Source organism: Phocoena sinus, chromosome X, assembly GCF_008692025.1.
Source record: "Phocoena sinus isolate mPhoSin1 chromosome X, mPhoSin1.pri, whole genome shotgun sequence".
NCBI lineage: Eukaryota > Metazoa > Chordata > Mammalia > Artiodactyla > Phocoenidae > Phocoena > Phocoena sinus.
In genome coordinates, this window is record NC_045784.1 from 64,805,958 (window position 1) to 64,830,889 (window position 24,932).

Below are 24,932 nucleotides of genomic sequence, written 5' to 3' on the forward strand. Positions count from 1 at the left end.
GAGCTCTCTCCTTGGCTGCCTCTCCTTGCTGCATGAGCAAGCTTGTGTGAGGATGATCAGACACTGGTATTCTCAGTCTGCCTTGCCTGGGGTGGAACTTCTGTCCCACATTTGTGGGCTGGTGGATGAAGAGTCCTAAAGTTATCAACCACTCTTGCCTAGGATAGAGCTTCTGCCACATGGGACTGGAGGGTGGGATGAGGGTGGTCTGCCACTCCAGGGCAAATTCCGTAGCCTTCACTGGTAACTTGCAGGGAGAGGTCGGGTGCACCTTCTTGGGGTAGAGCTTGCAACATGCTGAGCCAGTGAGGGGGGCAAATGCAGGGAGCAGGTTGTATTTCAAATGCCATAAAGTTGCTGTTAGTAGTGAAATGTAGTAGGTTTTCTTACATCACTGTTTCTTCATTTGCTATATGCTCTTAGGAGAATTCCCAGACTTAAAATGCCTGTTTCTTTTTTTTTGTTTTTGTGGTTCGCAGGCCTCTCACCGTTGCGGAGCACAGGCTCTGAACGCGCAGGCCCAGTGGCCATGGCTCACAGGCCCAGCTGCTCCGCAGCATGTGGGATCTTCCCGGACCGGGGCACGAACCCGTGTCCCCTGCATCGGCAGGCAGACTCTCAACCACTGCGCCACCAGGGAAGCCCTTAAAATGCCTGTTTTAAAAGTAATTTTTGATGGGGAAAGTGTCTGTGGAGGTTTTCACACCACTATTCTGGAATTTATCTCCTTTGGCCATTATTTCTTCAAAGTGTTTCTCTGCATCCTCCCCTTAGAACAAACAATTACTTTTATATTAAGCAGCTTGGAGTTGTCCCACAGCTCAACGATTGTATGTTCTTTTTATTTCAGTCTTTTTTCTTCTGTTTAATTTTAGATATTTCTAAACAACTTGCTATGCAATCAAGTTCATGAATCATTTTTCTTCTGTTTCTAATGATCTGTTAATAGCATACAGCACATTTTTCATCTTTGTCATTTTTTTAACTATAGAAGTTCAATTTTTATATTTTTCATGTTTCTTCTTAACATGCTTATGTTTTCTTCTACCTTTTTGAACATATGGAATATAATTATAATAACTGTTTTAACATTTGTTTTTTACAATTTCTATTATCTCACTTCTGGGTCTATTTTTACCATTAATTTTTCTTTCCTTTATTGGTTTTATTTTACTGCTCATTTGAATGGCTGGTAATTATGTATTGAGTGCCAGATACTGTGAATTTTTTCATGTTGGGTGCTAGATATGTTCTTTTCTGTTTCTTTTTCTAATCTTTTGGCCATGCAGCATGTGGGATCTTAGTTTCCTGACCAGGGACCGAACCTGCGCCCCCTGCATTGGAAGTGTGGAGTCTTAACCACTGGACTGCCAGGGAAGTTCATTAGATATTTTCATTACTGTTAATTCTCTTTTTAAAATTTATTAATTAATTTATTTGGTTGCATCAGGTCTTAGTTGTGGCAGGCAGGCTCCTTAGTTGTGGCTCATGGGCTCCTTAGTTGTAGCTAGCCAGCTTCTTAGTTACCGCAGGCAGGCTCCTTAGTTGCAGCTCAAGGTCTCCCTAGTTGTGGCTCACCAGCTCCTTAGTTGCAGCACGTGGGCTCCTTAGTTACAGCAGGTGGGCTCCTTAGTTGCAGCTCACGGGCTCCTTAGTTTTAGCTCACCATCTCCTTAGTTGTGACATGCATGTGGAATCTAGTTCCCAGACCAGTGATTGAACCTGGGCCCAGAATCTTAACCACTGCACCACTAGGGAAGTCCTGTAATTCTTGAGTTTTGTTCTGAGACACAGTGAAGTTACTTATGAACAATTTGATCTTCATAAGGCTTGTTCTTAAGCTTTGCTCAGTAGGTCCAGAGCACCCTTTAGTCAAGGCAAAATTTTCCCCATTACTCACTACATAATACCCTTGTGAACACTTATAGCTCTTGGTCCATGAATTACCAGTTTTTTCCACTCTGGCTGGAGGCAAAATGAACTGTTTCTGGCCCAGAGATTCAGAGATTGTTTCCTGTGTTCCTTTTGGATAGTTCTTGAGGGTCTCCACTTTGAGAACCACTGCTATGTAGCATAAATTCACACAACATTAAAAGAGATATTTAAACTTTAGGCATGCAATTTGCAAGATCTAATAAATGACAGGGGGGTTGAGAGTAAAAAAAAAAAAGGCATAATGCTTATAATAGAAAATTCTCCTTAAAAGCCCATTTCTGACATTTAAAAACCAGTGTCAGTGTCACTAAAAATAACACTGACGTGAACTAAATATTCCAACAGCTGTCATCTTAAAACTCCTTGAATTTGATGAGAAACATTTGGTCCCCTGTTGTCTGAAGAGAAGACTTTATATAGTACCTGCTGTGTACATAGCCGATCTCTCTGATATCCTTAGCAACAGCCATTCTGCTGCTCATCCAACTGCTCCAAAGCCTTGGGTAATAGGGAGGATTATGGAAATCGCAAATTCTGAAAATATAATAAACTCAGCCATAGACTTTCCATTAATTGGTAACCTGTAGCCCAGTTTGATAATGCAACACAGTATCACATACAGGTTCACTTATTTGATTTGATGATTCTATAAAGATGGGACAAAATTTAAAGTAGGAATTCTTAACTAGGATATATGAACATATTTCAGAGTATCTGGAAACCCTCTGAAATTATAAAATTCTCTGTGTGTTCGTGTGTGCGTGTACTTTTCTATGGAGAGTGTCCATGGCTTTCTTTAGATTCTCAAAGGAGTGCATGACCAAAATAAGATTTAGGGTCCCTAGTTTAAGGCAACCTCAAATGAATTCAATTTCCCTCTCTCCCTCTCTTCCTACTATCCTTCTTTTCTTTCTTGACAATAGTATTCACAAAGGTAATAGCTCATAGCAGTGAGAATTATTATAAAGAAGTAGATTTAAAGCTGGATTGGGTAGCACTAGAAAAACTCCATAAAAATGCATTGTTTTATTTATCAACTAGGATTGTAGTGTCTACACCCTATGAAAACAGTCATATAAGGGCAAAGTTGTTTCTGATGACTTTGGTTGAACTGAACTTGTCTAAAACTACCGGTGAGTAAAAAGTAGAAAACTTCCCAAGTTCATGATAAGTGAAAGTATTTAAAAGTAATGTTTATATATAGAGCTCCAGGTGGTTTTGTTACAATAATCAGACAGAGGCAGTGATGGAAATGCAAATCTGAAGTTCTCTGGATCAGTATAGGCATAGAAGAGGTAAGTTAATTTTACCCACAACAAAATTACAGTTTTAATAGATTGATAATATGTAGGTAGAAAATAGAAGGCTTCAAAGTTTAGGGGAAATCATAATCAAGTGGAAAATAGGTTAAAATGTTAATGTTTCCCATCTTGGCTTGTTTCCCCCAGTATCCCCCCTTAATTTTTTACAACTCACAGAACCCTCAACCCTCAGTACCCAGTAGCCCTGCCACACACACACTTATGATTCAGAAGCCACTTCAGATTTGCATCTGTACTCGTTCCCTCTGAACTACATTACTCTAATAAGTGCCTTCTAATTGTCCAGGGTAATTTATGTATGGTACGACAGTGGATTGGTAAATATAACTTAATAACAATTTCTGACTAATTGATATCCCACATTCTTTAATGTTCCAATAGCAAAACTTTTGCTTTCCTTGTACAATGAATTGCATTTTATTTTTCTTGAAATTCTTATATACTACAGCCATATTTATTTTAGAGTTTGCCAATGCCAACTAAAGAATGTTGCTTGCCATCTGGCTCTACAAGACTTAAGGCACTGGACACTGTAGTCACTGACCTTTAACACACCCTGAAATGAGTTCAGGGTGGAGATCAGGAATGAGGCACTCTGGGAAAAGCTGGCAGAACAGGCCTTCAGATAGATATTTTCAGTAGGAAGTTTTATAAACCCAAATTCTTGCATCTTCTCATACCTAGAAAAGCACTAAAATCATTAATGGAGACAACTGCTCCCCGTGACTAGCAGCAACCTTCTACTGAGATGTGTGCTTAATTGCATATACCCCTTTCACCAAGATCACACATATACTGACCTCCCCCAAACCCCAACCTCTTCAGAGTAGTTCCTCAGAGCTATCTGAGAGGCTGTCTCATGGGCTATAGTCCTTAGCCCCAAATAAAACTGAGCTCACAGCTCTCACATTGTGGGTTTTTTTTTTTTTTTTTTTGTCAACACCAACATTGTCAGGATCTGGGTCTAATATTGTGCTAATTTGCAAAGTTTATATAAATACTTCAGTTAAGGTTTATGAGGAAAATTTCTTTTAAAACCATAAACATATTCAAATACTTTTAATAAAAGTTTGCTTAAAATGTACTTTTTGCTATCATAAATTTTCCACCCCGTGAAAGTCTAAACAATGAAACATGCTGCTGTGTGAGAATGAGTATTTTAACATTCAAAAAGAAACTAATTTTTCAATGTCCCTACATTTGGTGAGAAAATTAATTTGTACATTTTGTTGTTTATAACATCAAGAAAATACATGTCTATATCTTTACACATTCCTGTATGAACCATTTTACGTATATCTATAAATTAAAGCTTCCTTTTAAACATCTATGTCTTGAATTTCCTTAGTAACCTCTACTCAAATAAGATTCCTGTATAAAGGTCTCCTCTTTTATGCATTTTTAAAATCTAGAATCATCAGCTACCTTTGTTTCTGGTATTTGAATTTTTTACATTGTGTTTGTTATGCAAATTAAAGCTGTTTGTAGCTGATGCATTGGAATAAATGAAATGGGATTTTTCAACTGAGATGTTCTGAGGTCTACCTAGTCTAAGTAAGTACTTTTAAAATAAGCTTAACTGGAATAAAAGACTTCTTTCTGGTTTGTGTTAAGTCTGACCTCTACAGGTTGGGCCTTTCCAAAGTGATTCTCCATTATTATTTAGTCATGGTCAGCAATTTTGTTTCAAACTTCAGCTTTCAGTGCTCTGCATTTTCAATGACTTCTGCCTTCTTGTTGGCTAATTCTGTCTTAAAATGATTTTTTTGTGCAAATGAAGCATCTATTGAGGGGAAGCTTATCTGAGGCTTACTGAATAAGGGTCTCTCCAAATGTTTCCCTGAAGGTAAGATATAACTTAGGAGCAAGTGGACAACTGTAATCTTTTCTCAGCATCATTGTATTTTTTTTCAGGTAACATGCATCTGGAGAATAATAAACATAGTCTTCACTGTAAGAAAAAGGAAACCAGAGTTCATATCACCCTTAGACATATAAGTTTTCTCTTTCTTTTTACTTATCACAATAACAGAGGGAAAGGCAAAAGATGTGTGAGGCTGAACAGACTGAACTTAAGTGACATTAGACTAGTCAGCATTCTACCAGAAAGCCATTGCTGCTAATTTCCCAACTAATATCCATGTAGGAACATAAGAAGCACTGAGCACAGGAATAGGGGGTGTTTGGAAGATGAGATGTTACAGAAGAGTCTACATACCACATACAAATCAACCTGGGAGTGAATAAACTCCACTATTATACCCATGAAATGAGAAGTATAGAAACTTCCATCAAGGTGGTCTGAAATTTTAGCCTTTGCCAACATTGTTTAACAACTCCATAATATAGAAAAGAAATGACAATTTTATGCATATGCTTTTAATAAGGAACTTAGGAAGATAAAGCTGGTCAATATTTGTGGGTATTTTTGTAGCAAGACACATGGTTTTAAGAATATTATATACAATTACTTTGAGCAGATTGGTGGAAAAAAGGATTTGTAGCAAATTGGCAACTTGAACTTAACTGCTGAGGTCTCCAGTGCTTTTCTTTTTCTGGCTCTCCAATGCATTTCATATATTACCATGACCCAGTACAAGCTTTCCTGCTGCATCCCTTTGCTGATTTAGCCAGCAGGATGGCAGCCATTATTCCTTAAATGCATCTTATCCTACTGTTTTTTTTCCCCTTTAACACCATTCCCTACTAAGAATCTATTTCCTGATATATTACATTCATGTCTAACTCAATCTGCTGATGGCCATATACGAGGCTGCTACAAAGAATACATTTAATAGTTTTGAACACTGTGTGGGACACAGCCCTAGCCCTTTTGGGGAAGTAAACGGTCATGGGTTGCATGCTATTAGGTGCCATCCGTTCATTATTATATTACATAATACCTGCATGCAAAAGACTACAATTTAATATGGTACATTATAGCTCTGGTTAAAGAAATGCAGATGTACCATACCTCATAAACTATTTACTACTGATTGGATGGAACTCATGAATTTTCAAAGAACATGAGACTTGTGGAAAGGTCTAACAATCTTGTCACATGCCTTCTGTGACTCTGATAGAGGCACAAAACATGTCTTTGGCACCAACTGAGTACCTTAGCTACTCTAGGAGCAGAAGTTTTAGAATGTATGAATGGAATATTCACTTGCAGTGACTGTTGGACTTTTTTCTAAGAGGACAGAGACTCATTCCTTTAAAGTATTTGCTCCTGATGACCAGGCAGCCTGCTTTGGGGGCACTGTGTGTGTGCACACATGTATAGATATATATGTGTGATGATAGGTGAAAGGGATAGGCTTTGCATGACTGTTACATTCCTATGAATTTGGGCCATATTAAATTTCAGATGCACATTACAATAATGTATATTCAATATTCTTATACTGCTAGGATTGTGCTTAAATATTCATTAATCTCAATGTCTACACTTTGTGCAACTTGGCATAAACATGAAGAAGCACATTCTTTTCTCTGGCAAAGACAATCCTGAGAGTGGGCTCTATGGGTGCCAGAGGACATAATGGCACTGGCTGATGCCACACAGTGTGAAATATATGTGTCACATGGGGCCAGAAGGGGAAAGAGGCACATATTACATTTCTATCACATAGAAAATAAGAATTGTATAAATTGCATACTTTCAGATTTTGGACAAAGTGAGACTCTTCTGAAATGTGGTCCCGCCCCAATTGCTCTCAGTGTTCTAAGCTGCTCCATTGTTATCTCAGTACTGGGAAGCCAAGTCACTCTAATGGTGCACTGGACATGGCAACTGTGAGTTCTGTCCCAGAGAGCTATGTGCTTTTGGAGGGTGCTTCATTTCTTTTGTCCTTAATTTTTAAGGTTGTACCATGGGGAAAATCACTTCTATTCCGCCTCTTTCCAAGGACATTGTTGGAATGAATGGAATATCATTAATAAGGTACTCTAAGTTCTGCAAGAACAAATCATCAATGAGAGTGTGGAAGAAAGAATGGAGCACACTGATTTGTTTAGAAATACTGTTCTGGTTAAACTTTGCATTCCATTCCTGCAATGAAGGATATATAAGAGCACTGGGGAGTTACATAGCACCTTTCACCTGTATGATCCTAACAATGTGTCTTTGTTTTGCAGATGGGGAAGATGGGTACCAAAGATTGGGGAATGAGATCCCACAGAGGTTATTGGACATGGCCCCAAGGAAAAGCAAGCAAAGGAGCCAGATCAGGGTATGCTAATTATCAAACAAACCCGTCTGTCTTCCTTATAAATAGCCAACCAATTGGGGGTGGTGGTGTCTAGGTACAGAAGTCAATACTCAATGACCTATAACGGGGATATTATCAGAATCTATAAGCTATTGGAATAAAGGTTCAGAGATAGGAATAGGGTTTCTTTATTCCCCTAAGCCCCCAGGTAAAACCCTGATTTATTTGGCCTTTTGAAAACAGTGTAAGTCTGTAAGACATTAAACAATCAACTTTGCATTATAGCTTTCCTGAGCTTTACCCTTCCAGTGCTATTTTGTAGTTCCCTGACACTGTCTTTTATGACCTGATTTCTATGAGTGCTGAGTGCTGATACACTCTATTCATTAAATAAGTTCTTGATTCCTTCATGACTTTGAATCATAGTTAGCGGCTATTCTGCCTAAACTCTTGGCAGAAGATGATGGATGGGAAAGATTGCTTTGAGGCCTACTGGCTGTGGAGTAAGCAACAGCCCTACCTTTAGGAAAGGTGCATTTCTATATGAATATAAGGCAAGGCTTGTCAAACATAAGACCATGTGGATGATCAAATAAGCTTTCAAGATAAACCCAAACAAGAGAGTGTTTTAAAGGGAAAGAGGAAGGGGAAAAAAAATCTTCCCATCTGAACATACACGATTTCTTCATGAAACCCAGTGTGCATAATCCTCTAGGCTGGTTCTTGGCATCTGAGTTTGAGAAACAGTCCCTGGCCCTAATAGATTTAGTCGTGTCTAGTATCCTCTCAGATGAAATGCTGGCCACAATCACAATCCATTTAATTTATGCTGAAAGTCTTACCGTGACCAAAATTACCTAGAGGATTCAAATGAACATGTCTTTTGTTGCTTTAAGTAGCTGAATTGCTCACATTCACAGCTCTACTGGAATCTGAACACTGAATTGTCTGTGGCAGGCAATTCTTTTTTACTCAAAAAGGTTTTAGCAAAAGTAACATCCCTCTAGGAGCTCAATAACTTGATATCAGTACGTTGCCTCTAACTCACTGATCTCTGTAAGAGTTGGGACTTCTATTGTTAGCAGCTGGGCACTATGACACTGACTGAGAAATGAAAACCATCAATACTCTTAGGTATTATTATTATAGAGAAGCAGCATTAATGTCCATACTCATTGATTCAGGCACTAGGACTAAAATAAAGGCTTATTATAAATAAATTGGGAAATGGATGTAAACTATCTTAATGGCTGCACTACTACTGGAACTAAAAAAAAAAGAAAAGAAAAGAAAAAAGAGAAAGAGTTGGCATATTACTGTTAGGTTTTTCACTATCTGTACACTAATCCCTGTTGTGAAAAAAATATCTTTAGTGCTAATCCTTAGGCTAATTTCAACTGTGAAACTTCACCCTTATTAATAGTATTGTAATTAAACCTGAACATCATCCTTAAACCCCTTAACAAAGCCAATGGTCAATAACTTAGGCTTATAGTTTTTCTTTCATCATAAGAGTAATTCATAAAGGCTAAAATAAAGCTAGGTAGCAGAGAAAAGAATAAACGTTATTGGAGAATTTTACCACAGTGTGGCATTAAAAGTCTTTAAAACACTGATCATTATGTTAAATAAAATGGAAATCTGATCTGATCTTCTCTCTTAGCTGTGGTGTTTTCAGGAATATCACACATCTATGACAGAGAACAGGTTTTACATAGTTGTTCAATTCCCAATTTGAGGACCTTGATCACAGTGTTGAATCTCCCTCTTGAATTTTAGGTACCTGATATAGGGAAGGTGTTCACAGCTCAGCAAATATTTAAATTGCTATTTAAAAAATATGATTGAATAAAAACTTCAGATTTTTTTAAGCCTAAATTTTCACAACACCACAGAAGAATTTTGTGTAAATATGCTGCACATATGCATGCTTATAAATGCACATGTGTACAAGCAGCAAGGTAGTCTGATTCCCCTCAATAAAACAAAGACTCTATAGATATGATTAACAGTCTTTCTAGGGAAGTTAAAGACTCCAAGGAAGTCTTTTGAGTTCCCCTTTACCTGACAAGAGTAATGAAAAGAGCCTCTGGAAAGATAAATATGTTACATTTAGGCTTTCACAGATGGGGAGAGGGGAAATGAAGAAAGAAGCAGAGGAAGACTGGCTTGAATTAATTGCTACCAGATTGATGAGTTCAGCTAGTAAATTAAATAACCTGTAAAGTCCTGAAACATCTATCTGCACAGCAAGAATTTGATGGGATGCTTTCAAATTGTGAAGCTTCCAATCTGCCATGGTGACTTATTTTGAAGATTAGAATGGTTCCCAACACTGAACTCTGTGAGCTTCATTGGAGATAGAGGGTCCTGGGAATGAAAAAAAGAAATTCACAAGTGAGCTAAACTACTGTAAATATCCACATGGTAACATCCATTGACAATAATATGCAACTGTTATATATTTTTGAAGAGTATGCATCAGCATTGAAAAATATTAAGTGAAAAAAGCAGGATGCAAAATTATATATACAATGTTATACTTATTTTTAACCCAGAATCATTATCTGGAACAAAGACCAATGAAATACACTAAGTTGTTGAAAGTGGTGGATTCATGGGTAATTTATTTTCATTTTCTCTACTTTCTATTTGTATTTTCCACATTTCCTCTAGTACATATACATAATAATTTGATAATGCAAAAATATTTATTTCTGAAATTCATAAGAAATAACATAAGCTTTGAAATTGGGCAATTCTGAATTTGAATTCTAACTTTGCTATTTGCTATCTCTGTGATTCTGGACAAATTAGTTTCTTCATCTGTAAAACAGGCATAACAAAATCTAACTAAAACGATATCTGGCATATAGTAGGTACTCAAGCAGCTATTATTAGTATAAGCTTTCTGAAAAACAATTTGGCCATATATATTAATGGTCTTTTAAAAAGTTCATACCAGTAGTTTTGCTTCTAGGAGCCTATCATAGGAAAATGATTATAAATGAGGAAAAATGTTTAAGTTCAATGATATTATTGGCAGCCTTACTCATAATAGTGAAAAACTGAATAAAATCTTAATGTTGGACAGCAGAGAATTGGTTAACTAAACAATAGCACTTTGATTTAATGGGAAATTACTTTCAGCATTAGTGAAAAAAGCAGAATTCGAAACTGAACACAATATGGTCTCAATGTTTAACAAATATATTCATATAAAATATCGATGGAATATAACAAAATGTTAACATGAGTTATCTTCAGGTGGTGAGATTATAGGTGATTAAAATTTTCTTCATAGTTTTTCTCTTTTCTTTTATGTTTAATATACTTTTTAAATTATTTCTAACTTTTCCTTTTGGCCATGCCGTGTGGCTTGCGGGATCTTAGTTCCCTGACCAGGGATTGAAAATGGGCTCACGGCAGTGAAAGTGTTGACTCCTAACCACTGGACCTCCAGGGAATTTCTTAAAGTATTTTTTTATTATAAAAGCAATTCATGTTCATCATAGAATAATTGGAAACTATAGAAAGGGATAAAGAAAAAAATGACCTATCATCTCAGAGACTGTTTTCCACGCCCCCTTCTTCTCATTCATTCATTTGACAAATATTTATTGAATACTTACCATGTGCCAGGCATTGTGCTAGAAGCTGGCACTAAAATGTGAACAAGACATAGTGACTGCTCTCAAGGAGCTTACAATCTAGTTTGGGCGACAGAAAAGTAAGTAGGCTATTACAACACAGAATAAAAGGGCTCTCATAATGTTATGGTGGCACCCAAAAGACATCAGTCAGTGATATACCCGAGTAAATGATGTGGAGGCTGAAACCTAGAGAATAAATACTATATAGCCAGCTGAAGGAGACTGGAATGGAGGAGGTGGGAGGTTGCTGAGGAAGCATCCCAATCATGGGAATCATCAGTGGCATGTTTGAGGGGCTGAAAGAAGTTGAGGTGTGGCTCAAGTATAGAATGTGGGGATAGAATTGGTGGAGAAGAAGCTTCAGAGTTAAGAATCTGGAGAGATGAGCAGGGGCTGGATCATAAAAGGTCTTGTAAGCCATGTTAAGGAGTTCAGACTATGCTGAAGCCAACAAAAGAGCCATTACACAGATTTAAGTTTTTCATCATTCTAGCTGCAATATGGAGAATGGACTGGAAGAGGGGCAAGACGGGAATCAGGAAAATCAGTTAAAAAGCTATTGAAGTAACACAGATGACAGACACATGGTTTGGGGTCATGGTAATCAGGCTAGAAAAAGTACACAGCTTCCAGAGATATTTAGGAAGTACAATCAACACACCTCAGTGAATAATTAGATGTGAGTGGGAGATGAAGAAGGAACAAAACAGGAAATGGATTTTGGGGTGGGTGAAATTGAAAGGCACTTGGTTATTCAGGTCTGGAACTCAGTAAAGAGTTCTAGGCTGGAGATACATATCCAGTAGTTATCAGCATACATATGCCCTTTAGCCAAGAAATGGGTAGATTCCCTAAGGAATGAGTAGATTTATGTGATGGTCAGGAGAAAACCTAGCAAAGTTTGGGAAGACACTGTCTTAAGAAGGAGATGTCTGATGGTAGGGGTGGGGGGAAGAAGGGTGTAGGAAGTTCCAGAGAAGTATGAGAGAAGGATTTTTTTAATTTTTAAATTTAAATGTATTAAAATTAACTTCTGTTTGGTTTACAGTTCTGCGAGCTTTTACACATGGGTGGAATCTTGTAACCACCATCTCAGATACAATGTAGAACTTCCTCAGCCCCCTAAGCCAGGCAACCACCAATCTGTTTTCTATGTATTTTTGCCTTTTCCAAAATTTCATACAAATGGAATCATATAGCACATAGCCTTTAAAAAAATATTTTTGTTTTTTTAAATTGAAGTATAGTTGACTAACAATATTATATTAGTTTCAGGTATACAACATAGTGATTTGATATTTTTATAGATTATGCACCATACAAAGGTTATTACAATATTATTGATGACATTCCCTGTGCTATGAACTGGGATTTTTTCACTTACAATAATGCATTTTAGGTTCGTCTATGTTGCTATAAGTATCAATTGTTCATCAAATCAAAAGATTGCTGAGTAGTATACTTTGTTTACTCTTTTTTTTTTACATCTTTCTTGGAGTATAATTGCTTTACAATGGTGTGTTAGTTTCTGCTTTATAACAAAGTGAATCAGCTATACATATACATATGTTCCCATATCTCTTCCCTCTTGCGTCTCCCTCCTCCCACCCTCCCTATGCCACCCCTCTAGGTGGTCACAAAGCACCGAGCTGATCTCCCTGTGCTATGTGGCTGCTTCCCACTAGCTATCTATTTTACGTTTGGTAGTTTACTCTTTACCCATTGAAGGACATTTCTTTTGTTTTCCAGGTTTGGGCTAGTATAAATAAAGCTGCTATAACCATTCATATACAGATTTTTGTGTGAACACAGGTTTTCATTTTCTAGGGGAAATATGCAGGAGTAGGATTACTGGGTCATATGGTAAGTGTATGTTTAACGTTGTAAGAAACTTTATAAGGAACTGTCAAACTGTTTTTCAGAGTACCTGAGCTATTTTGCAACCCCACAAGAAATGTATGAGAATTCCAATTGTTCTGCATCCTTATCAGCACTTGGAATTATCCCTATGTAAAAACAAAATTACCCATTCCAGTATGGGTATAAAGGAATCTCCTTGTGTTTTAATTTGCATTTTCCTAATGGCTAGTGATATTGAGCAGCTTTCCTTCCCCCCGCCCCCTCAATGGATATCTATATTTTATTTATTTATTTAAAGTTTTTTTTGTTTTAAAAAAATTTATTTTTTGGCTGCGTTGGGTGTTCGTTGCTGTGTGTGGGCTTTCTCTAGTTGCGGCGAGCAGGAGCTACTCTTTGTTGTGGTGCATGGGCTTCTCATTGCGGTGGCTTCTCTTGTTGTGGAGCACGGGCTCTAGGCACGTGGGCTTCAGTAGTTATGATGTACGAACTTCAGTGGTTGTGGTGCGCAGGTGTGCGGGCTTTCAGTAGTTGTGGCTCACAGGCTCTAGAGCACAGGCTCAGTAGTTGTGGTGCAAGGGCTTTGTTGCTCCACGGCATGTGGGATCTTCCTGGACCAGGGCTCGAACCCATGTCCCCTGCATTGACAGGCAGATTCTTAACCATTGCACCACCAGGGAAGTCCCATGGATATCTGTTTTTTAAAAGTAACTCCACTTCCATACTACCAATTTTCAAATGTGAATGACTATATTTTAACAAAGACTTTTGGCACTAATTTCATAGACTATTCACAATCAATTTTAATTTATTTTAATTGAAATATAGTTGATGTACAACATTATGTTAGCTTCAAGTGTACTACATGGTGATCTGACATTTGCATACATTATGAAATTATCACCCTGATAAGTCTAGTAACCGTCTCCATAGAAAGTTATTACAATATTATTGAACATATTCGTATTTAAGGCCAGTGTTTATTGATTTTGTGTGGATGATCTGTCTATTGATGTAAGTGGGGTGGTAAATTTCCCTACAATTATTGCATTACTGTCAAGTTCTCCTTTATGTTTGTTAATATTTGCTTTATGTATTTAGGTGCTACTATGTTGATGTCCTTTTTTGTCTCTTGTAACACTCTTACACTTTGTTTTAAAATCTATTTTGTCTGATGCAAGTACTGCTACCCCAGCTTTCTTTTAGCTTCCATTTGCATGGAATACATTTTTCCATCTCCTTACTTTCAGTTTGTGTGTGGCTTTAGATCTGAAGTTGAGTCTCTTGTAGGGAGCATGTGTATGGGTCTTGTTATTTTTTCTTTTTTTTTTTGCGGTATGCGGGCCTCTCACTGTTGTGGCCTCTCCCGTTGCGGAGCACAGGCTCCAGACATGCAGGCTCAGCAGCCATGGCTCACGGGCCCAGCTGCTCCGTGGCATGTGGGATCCTCCCGGACCAGGGCACGAACCCGTGTCCCCTGCATCGGCAGGCGGACTCTCAACCACTGCGCCACCAGGGAAGCCCATGGGTCTTACTTTTTAATCCATTCAGCCAGTCTATGTCTTTAGATTGGAGCATTTACTCCATCTACATTCAAAGTAATTATTGATAGGTATTACTTATTGCCATTTTGTGAACTGTTTTGGGGTTGGTTTTGTAGCTCTTTTTGTTGTTGTTCCCTTCTTCATTTGCTGTCTTCCCTTATAATTTAATGACTACCTTTAGTGTTTCTCTTTTTTGTGTATGTATCTATTATATGGTTTTGGTTTGTAGTTGTCATGAGGTACATATATAACAACCTCTCTATATATATGTGATTATTTTAAGTTGATGATCTCTTAAGTTCAAGTGCATTCTAACCATCTTACATTTCTACTCCTCCCCACCCCCAGTGTTTATTGTTTTTGGCATCATATTTTACATCTTTTTGTGTATCCCATAACTACTTATTGTGGATATAGATGATTTTACTGCTTTTGTCTTTTAACCTTCCTACTAGATTTATAAGTGGTTATTCTACTACCTTTACTGCATGTTTGCATTTACCAGTGAGATTTTTCTTTTCATAATTTTCATATTTCTAGTTGTGGCCTTTTTTGCTTAGAGAAGTGCCTGTAACATTTCTTGTTAAGCTGGTTTAGTGGTGCTGAACTCTTTTTGCTTTTGCTTTGTAAAACTCTTTATCACTTCTTCAAATCTGAATGAGAACTTTGCAGGGTAGAGTAGTCTTGGTTGTAACTTTTTTCCTTTCATCACTTCCAGTATATTGTGCCAATCCCTTTTGGCCTGCAGAGTTTCTGCTGAAAAGTCAGATGATAGCTTTATGGGAGTGCCCTTGTACATAACATGTTGCTTTTCTGTTGCTGCTTTTAAGATTCTCATTTTAATTTTGCCATTTAGATATAATGTGTCTTGGTGTGCACCTCTTTGTGTTCATCTTGTTTGGGACCCTCTGTGCTTCCTGAATCTGGATGTCTTTTCCTTTCCCAGGTTAGGGAAGTTTTCAGCTATTATTTCTTCAAATAAGTTCTCTAACCCTTTATCTATATCTCTTCTCTTTCTGTGATCCCTATAATGAGAATGTAGTATGCTGATGTTGTCTCAGAGGTCTCTTATATGATCCTCATTTTTTTAAAAGCCCTTTTTTTCTTTTTCTTGTTCAGCTTGGGTGACTTCCACTATGCTGTTTCATCTAGATCTCTGATCCATTCCTCTGTGTCATCTAATCCATTGTTGACTCCTTCTAGTGTTTTTTAATTTCTGTTATTGTATTCTTCTACTGTATTTGACTCTTCTTTACATTTTCTAACCCTTTGTTGAAATTTTCACTGTGTTCATCCATTCTTCTCTTGAGTTTGTTAAACATCTTTATTATGATTACCTTGAACTCTTTATCATGTAGATTGCTTATCTCCATTTCATTTCATTTAGTTCTTCTTCTGGGGTTTTATCTTGTTCCTTTGTTTGGAATATATTCCTCTGTCACTTCATTTTGCCTAATTTGCTGTTTTTATTTCTATGTATTTGGTAGGTTGGTTATGTTTCCCGATCTTGGAGAAGTGACCTTATGTAGGAGACATCCTATGGGGCCCAGCAGCATGCTCCGCTCAGGACACCAGTGCTATATGCTCTAGGGGTGCCCCCATGTGGGCTGCATGTGCCATTCTGTTGTGTCAGGGCTAACTACTGGGGTTGTGTTGGTGGGTAGGTCTTGATCCCAGTCTGGTTGGCTGTGAGGCCATGCCTTGTGCAGTAGCTGTGGGCCCACTGAAGTGTGGGCTAGGCTTCCTACATGGCTGGCTATGTGGCCCTGAGGGGTTTGGAGCTGCTGCCAGCCTGCTGGTAGATGGGGCTGAGTCCCCAGTGCTAACAGGCTGGTAGGAGGATTCCAAAATGGTGCTTGCCAGTGCTGGTATTATCATGATAGAATGAGGTCCCTAATGGCTGCTGCCACTGTCTCCATTCCCCAGGTGAGTAGCAGTTGCTCCCCTGCCTCTCCAGAAGTCTCTCCAAGATCAACAAGTGGGTCTGACCCAGGCTCCTTTCAAACTACTGCCTCTGCCCTGGGACTTGGAACATGTGGGATTTTGCATGTGCCCTTTAAGAGCAGAGTCTGTTTCTTACAGCCTTCCAGCTCTCTCAACCTAAGCCCTGATAGTTTTCAATGTCAGATGTTCTGGGAGCCCGTTTTCCCAGTGCAGGATGCCCAGGCTGGGGAGCCTGACATGGGAGTCAGACCCCTTGCTCCTTGGGGACAATCTCTAGGACTGTGATATTCCTCCCATTTGTGGTCGCTGACCTGGGGGTGTGGATTCTGACTATACTGCATCTCTGCCCCTCCTACCCATCTCATTGTGGTTCCTTCTTTATGTCTTTAGTTGTAGGAAATCTTTTCTGCTAGGTTTCAGGTCTTTCTCACAGATAGCTACTCTGTAAGTAGTTGTAATTCTGGTGTGTCTATCGGAGTAGATAAGTTCAGGGTCTTCTTACTCTGCTATCTTGGCAACCCCATCAAGCATGTTTTCTTATGTTTATTTCCACTTCTTTGGTGAAGTGTCCATTGAAAACTTTTGCCCATTACTTTATTGTGTTGGTTTCCTTACTTTTGACATTTTAGAGCACTTTATATTTTCTGGATACAAGTCCTTTATCAGATATGTGTTTTGCAAATATTTTCTCCCAGTCAGTGGCTTGTCTTTTTATTCTCTTAACAATGTTCTTCTCAGAGAATACATTTTTAATTTTGTTGAAGTCCAATTTGTAATTTTTTTCTTTTATGTATATTACTTTTGATGTCATATCTAAGAACTATTTGCCTAACTCAAAGTGATAAAGATTTTCTCCTACATTTTCTTCTAAGATTTTTATAGTTTTACATTTTACATTTAGGTCTATGATCCATTTTGAGTTAAGTTTTGCATATGTTGTGAGGTGTAATAGTATAGGTATGTCCAATTATTCTATCACTATTTGTTGAAGACTATTTTCTCCATTGAATTACCATTGTATCTTTGTGTAAAAATCAGTTGAGAATCTTTATATGGGTCTATTTCTGTATTTTATTTTTTATTCTGTTCCATTGGCTTATGGGTCTGTCCTTTGGCTAATACCACACTGTCTTGACTACTGTAGCATTATAGTATGTCTTAAAATTGGACAGTTTGAGTCCTTCAGTTATGTATTTTTTTCAGAATTGTTTTGGCTATTCTAGTTCCCTTACTTTTCCATTTAAATTTTAGTGTAAGCTTGTCTATCTCTACAAAATATTTGATTAAAATAAAAAATTTTAATTAGGATTGTATTAAAGTTGTCTATCAATTTAGGAAGTATTGACATCTTACTGAGTCTTCTGACCCATACGCATAGTATGTATCTCGTTTATTTAGGTCTTCCATGGTTTTTTTCATCAGTGTTTTACAAGTTTCAGCATACAGATATTGTGTATGATTTGTTACATTTATATCTAGTTATTTAATTTTTTGAAGTTACTGTAAATTGTATTGTGTTTTTGATTTTGGTTTCCCAGTTGTGCATTGCTAGTGTACAGAAACATAATAGATGTTTGTGCATTGATCTTGTATGCTATGAACTTGATAAACTCACTCATTAGTTCTAGGAGTTTTTGTAGATTCTTTGGATGAAATGTGGACAATCATGACATCTGCAAATAGAGATAATTTTACTTCTTCTTTTACAATTAGAGTTACTTTAATCTCCTTTTTTAGCCCTATTTCATGTGTTCGGACTTTCATTATGATATGGGATAGGAGTGATATGAGAGACTATATGAAGTTGTGGTTAATAAAGGAAAAAACTGCTGGTAAATAGTGAAGACTTAACAGGCCAGTTAAGGTTGGAGGCCACAAATGTGTAGTCTCAGTTGTGTTATTTCTAATCACTGCAAACAGTATTTATAATCAGTTGTGTTATTTTTGTAGTGGTTCTCAGCAGGCTGAGTACAGAAATGGAGAAGGCAGACAGCTGGATTGAATCTGGAATTTGGATTTTTGCTGGCTAAAGCAATGGAGTTAGGGAGAAAAAATATTGGCAAGAGAGAGGTTGAAGTATTAAGGCTTGATAGTGAAGGAAGTAACCCATGTAAAAAATTTGTTTTTACTTATAATTTTGGTATAATTCCTTTCAGTGTTTTTCTACACATGTAGATACATTTTAATACTTAAAAGTTTTTAATTAAATTAAAAATGTAATTTTATAATGTTTTCAAGGTCCATCTCATGTTGTAGCATGTATTCTTTTGGTTGCCAAATGACATTCCATTGTATGGATATGCCATATTTTATTTATCTACTCATCAGTAGATGGATATTAGTGATGTTTCCACTTTTTGGCTATTATGAATAATGCTTCTGTGAACATTTATGCAGTAGTTTTTGTTTGGACATATGTTTTCATTTCTCTTGGTTATATACCAAGGAGTGGAATTGCTGGGGCATATGGTAATTTTATGTTTAACATATTGAAGGACTTCCAAACTGTTTCCAAAGTGATTGCACCATTCTACACTGCCACCAGAAATGTATGAGGATTCCGATTTCTTTACATCCTCACTAACACTTGTTATCTGTCTTCTGGATTATAGCCATCCTAGTGGAAATTAAATGGTATCTCATGGTTTTGATTTGTATTCCCTAATAGCTAATGATGTTAAGCATTTTTCATGTGCTTATTTTTTTTTTTGCGGTACGCGGGCCTCTCACTTTTGTGGTCTCTCCCATTGCGGAGCACAGGCTCCGGACGCGCAGGCTCAGCGGCCATGGCTCACGGGCCCAGCTGCTCCGCAGCATGTGGGATCTTCCCGGACCGGGACACGAACCCATGTCCCCTGCATTGGCAGGCGGACTCTCAACCACTGCGCCACCAGGGAAGCCCCTTCATGTGCTTACTGATCATTTGTATATGGAGAAATGTCTATTCAAATCCTTTGCTCATTAAAAAAGTTGTATTATTTTTTCATTTATAGAATTGTAAGAGTTCTTTATATATTCTACATACAAGCCTCCTAACAAATATTTGATTTACAAATGTTTTCTCTCAAAAGATCACATATCGTATGCTTCAGTGGAATCATGGATTGTATTCAATGTCCAGAATAGGCAAATCTATAGAGACAGAAAGTAGATTAGTAGTTTCCTAGGGGTGGGAGTGGACAAATGGGGAGTGACTGTTAATGAGTATGGGGATTCTTTTGGGGGCAATAAAAATGTTCTAAAATTGATTGTGGTGATGGTTGTATGACTCTGTGAATATCCTAAAAACAACTGAATTGTATACTGTAAGTGATCAAATTACATGGTATGTGAATTATATCTTAATAAAATTTTAGAATTAAATGCAATCATACAGCTTTTCCACATAATCTTATCAATTATTCTTCAAAATAATTACTTTTAACAGTACATAATAGTTCATCATAATGATTTAATAATTTATTTCACTATTCCTCTATTGTTAGATATTTAGTTTTATTTCCAATTTTCTGATATTATAATAAATTAATGATGAATAGTCATACAGTTCTCTGATTATTTCATTAAAATACATTCCTAAAATGGAGTTATCAGATAAAATTGCATGGGCCATTTAAGGTTTTGATATATGTTATATATTTTGCCCGCAAAAAATTATCTAAGATTTTAACCTTATATCAGCAGCGTATAAAAACATGTGTTTCAATGTGTTCTTGCCAACATTGTAAAAACTGGCTGCTTTAGTGGACAAAAATTGATATTTAGCATTATTTTAATCTGCATTTCTTTCTAGTGAAGTTGAATAAGTTTAAAAACATTTCAGAAGAGAACAAAAATGTAAAAAATATCTAATAATTTAGAAAAACATACTTCTTTTTTTCTTTTTATCTTTTTTAAACATCTTTACTGGAATATAATTGCTTTACACTGTTGTGTTAGTTTCTGTTGTATAAAAAAGTGAATCAGCTATACGTATACTTATATCCCCATATCCCCTCCATTTTGTGTCTCCCGCCCATCCTCCCTATCCCAACTCTCTAGGTGGTCACAACACTGAGCTGATCTCCCCGCATGATGCAGCTGCTCCCCACTAGCTATCTATTTTACATTTGGTAGTGTATATATGTCCAGGCCACTCTCTCACTTCATCCCAGCTTAACCTTCCCCCTCCCCATGCCCTTAAGTCCATTCTCTACATCTGCACCTTTATTCCTGTCCTGCTGCTAGGTTCTTCAGAACCATTTTTTTTTAAGATTCCACATATATGTGTTAGCATATGGTATTTGTTTTTCTCCTTCTGACTTACTTCACTCTGCATGACAGATTCTAGGTCCATCCACCTCAGTACAAATAACTCAATTTCATTTCTTTCTATGGCTGAGTAATATTCCATTTTATATATGTGCCACATCTTCTTTATCCATTCATCTGTTGATGGACACTTAGGTTGCTTCCATGTCCTGGCTATGGTAAATAGTGCTGCAATGAACATTGTGGTACATGACTCTTTTTGAATTATGGTTTTCTCAGGGTATATGCGCAGTAGTGGGATGGCTAGGTCATATGGTAGTTGTATTTTTAGTTTTTTAAGGAACCTCCATACTGTTCTCCATAGTGGCTGTATCAACTTACATTCCCACCAACAGTATAGGAGAGTTTCCTTTTCTCCACACCCTCTCTAGCATTTACTGTTTGTAGATTTTTTGATGATGGCCATTCTTACTGGTGTGAGGTAATACCTCATTGTAGTTTTGATTTGCATTTCTCTAATGATTAATCATGTTGAGCATTCTTTCATGTGTTTGTTGGCAGTCTGTATATCTTCTTTGGAGAAATGTCTATTTAGTTCTTCTGCCCATTTTTGGATTGGGTTGTTTGTTTTTTTGTTATTGAGCTGCATGAGCTGCTTATAAATTTTGAAGATTAATCCTTTGTCAGTTGCTTCATTTGCAAATGTTTTCTCCCATTCTGAGGGTTGTCTTTTGGTCTTGTTTAGTTTCCTTTGCTGTGCAAAAGCTTTTAAGTTTCATTAGGTCCCATTTGTTTATTTTTGTTTTTATTTCCATTTCTCTAGGAGGTGGGTCAAAAAGGATCTTGCTGTGATGTATGTCATAGAGTGTTCTGCCTATGTTTTCCTCTAAGAGTTTTATAGTGTCTGGCCTTACATTTAGGTCTTTAATCCATTTTGAGTTTATTTTTGTGTATGGTGTTAGGGAGATTTCTAATTTCATTCTTTTACATGTAGATTTCCAGTTTTCCCAGCACCACGTATTGAAGAGGCTGTCTTTTCTACATTGTATATTCTTGCCTCCTTTATCAAAAATAAGGTGACCATACGTGCGTGGGTTTATCTCTTGGCTTTCTATCCTGTTCCATGGATGTATATTTCTGTTTTTGTGCCAGTAGCATACTGTCTTGATTATTGTAGTTTTGTAGTATAGTCTGAAGTCAGGGAGCCTGATTCCTCCAGCTCTGTTTTTCTTCCTCAAGATTGCTTTGGCTATTTGGGGTCTTTTGTGTTTCCATACAAATTGTGAAATTGTTTGTTCTAGTTCTGTGAAAAATGCCATTGGTAGTTTGATAGGGATTGCACGGAATCTGTATATTGCTTTGGGTAGTAGAGTCATTTTCACAATGTTGATTCTGCCAATCCAAGAACATGGTATAAATCTCCATCTGTTTGTATCACCTTTAATTTCTTTCATCAGTGTCTTATAGTTTTCTGCATGCAGGTCTTTTGTCTCCTTAGGTAGGTTTATTCCTAGGTATTTTATTCTTTTTGTTGCAATGATCCCCTTTTATGGTTGTTAGCATTTGCCTTATGTATTGAGGTGCTCCTATGCTGGGTGCATAAATATTTATAATTGTTATATCTTCTTCTTGGATAGATCCCTTTATCATTATGTAGTGTCCTTCTTTGTCTCTTGTAATAGTCTTTATTTTAAAGTCTATTTTTTCTGATGTGAGAATTGCTACCCCAGCTTTCTTTTTTTTTTTGCAGTACGTGGGCCTCTCACTCTTGTGGCCTCTCCCGTTTCAGAGCACAGGCTCCGGACGCGCAGGCTCAGTGGCCATGGTTCACAGGCCTAGCCGCTCTGCGGCATGTGGGATCTTCCTGGACCGGGTCATGAACCCATGTCCCCTGCATCGGCAGGTGGACTCTCAACCACTGCGCCACCATGGAAGCTCTACCCCAGCTTTCTTTTGATTTGCATTTGCATGGAATATCTGTTTCCAGCCCCTCACTTTCAGTCTGTACGTGTCCCTAGGTCTGAAGTGGGTCTCTTCAGACCTAGAGACATATACAGCATATATATGGGTCTTGTTTTTGTATCCAGTTGGCCAGGCTATAGACATACATAACTTATTCAACCATTCTCATGTTGATAGACATTCAAGTTGTTTTCTGTTTGGAGCTTTTACAAACATTACTGTAGTAATTATGTACATTAAAAAATTATTCATATTGTTAAACATTGAAATGATTGCCCCATTCTTCCCTCCTGTGTTCTCAAATACTTTTCTATTATTATTAGAACATGACCCTGTTATTCCCACAAAATTAATTGGTTAATTTATTTGAACAGAGTGCGCTGGGAAAAGCACTGCTTAAAGGCAATTTTGCTTACCTAGGAAATCATATCAAAAATATATTTTATGCTGGGTCACATGATAGTTCTATTTTTAGTTTTTTAAGGAACCTCGATACTGGTCTCCATAGGAGTTGTATCAATTTTCATTCCCACCAACAGTGCAAGAGGGTTCCCTTTACTCCACACCCTCTAAAGCATTTGTTGTTTGTAGATTTTCTGATGATGCCCATTCTAACTGGTGGGAGGTGATACCTCATTGTAGTTTTGATTTGCATTTCTCTAATGATTAGTGATGTTGAGCATCCTTTCATGTGTTTGTTGGCAATCTGTGTATCTTCTTTGGAGAAATGTCTATTTAGGTCTTCTTTGGAGAAATGTCTATTTAGGTCTTCTGCCCATTTTTGGATTGGGCATATACCCTGAGAAAACCATAATTCAAAAAGAGTCATGTACTACAATGTTCATTGCAGCTCTATTTACAATAGCCAGGACATGGAAGCAACCTAAGTGTCCATCAACAGGTGAATGGATGAAGTAGATGTGGCACATATATACAATGGAGTATTACTCAGCCATTAAAAGAAACAAAATTGAGTTATTTGCAGTGAGGTGGATAGACCTAGAGTCTCATACAGAGTGAAGTAAGTCAGAAAGAGAAAAACAAATACCATATGCTAACACATATATACGGAATCTAAAAAAAAAAAAAGGTTCTGACGAACCTAGCAGCAGGACAGGAATAAAGACACAGACGTAGAGAATGGACTTGAGGACATGGGGAGGGAAGGGTGAGCTGGGACAAAGTGAGAGAGTGGCATGGACATATATACACTACCAAATGTAAAATAGGTAGTGGGAAGCAGCCCCATAACAGAGGGAGATCAGCTCGGTGCTTTGTAACCACCTAGATGTGTGGGATATGGAGGGTGGGAGGGAGATGCCAGAGGGAGGGGATATGGGGATATATGTATACGTATAGCTGATTCACTTTGTTATACAGCAGGAACTAACACAACAATGTAAAGCAATTATCCTCCAATAAAGATGTTAAATAAAATGAAATCTAAAATATATATATATATATATGTATATATTTTATGGCTTAATATTTACCCAAGATATTCTGGAGAAAAAGGGTTACATGGTCATATAAGTTTGGAAAAAACTTATTCCACTTTAGGGGATTCACAAAATTCCTTAGCATATTTTAAGTGTTGAGAAGTACTGCACTAAAGACAAAGTTCCATGATCTGCACATAAGAAAATAAGTTCAGCCAAATAAGTGCAGAGCGCTACTATACCCCCCTCTTGGAGAGTCACAAAACTTATTTGTATAATTCCTATGCTAAAGGTAACTCTCTAATTTTGATACAGGGTTTCCTAAATTTATTTCACCAGGTAACTTTTTCCCCTTTAACTTCTGTTGGCATGTCAAAGAATACCCATAGTAAAATGCTAAAATAAGAAAATCAGAGAGATAAGCACCATGGATATCTGAAATCTAGGTTCTAGTACCACACAAGTGTCACACATTTCATCAGGGCTTTGGATAAGAAGACAGATTTAATTCTTCCCTCTTGTTTTTTTTGCGGTACGCGGGCCTCTCACTGTTGTGGCCTCTCCCGTTGCGGAGCACAGGCTCCGGACGCGCAGGCTCAGCGGCCATGGCTCACGGGCCCAGCCGCTCCATGCATGTGGGATCTTCCTGGACTGGGGCACGAACCCGTGTCCCCTGCATCGGTAGGCGGACTCTCAACCACTGCACTACCAAGGAAGCCCAATTCTTCCCTGTTTTAAACCTTTGATTATAAGTGAAGGTGTAGTAAATATCCCAAGTCAGGTTTTTAAATGTAGTGCCATATTGGAAAGG

General features: G+C 37.5%; 1 protein-coding gene across 1 annotated transcript in view; it reads right to left on the bottom strand.

The window, feature by feature from the left end:
- Window positions 1–9,734: 9,734 nt before the first annotated feature.
- Window positions 9,735–24,932, bottom strand: part of ZDHHC15 (zinc finger DHHC-type palmitoyltransferase 15) — a 126,709-nt gene continuing 111,511 nt past the window's right edge. The window contains exon 12 of the mRNA XM_032620914.1: window positions 9,735–9,841. The gene's annotated coding sequence lies outside the window, so the exon portion shown is untranslated. The remainder of the gene's footprint in view (window positions 9,842–24,932) is intronic.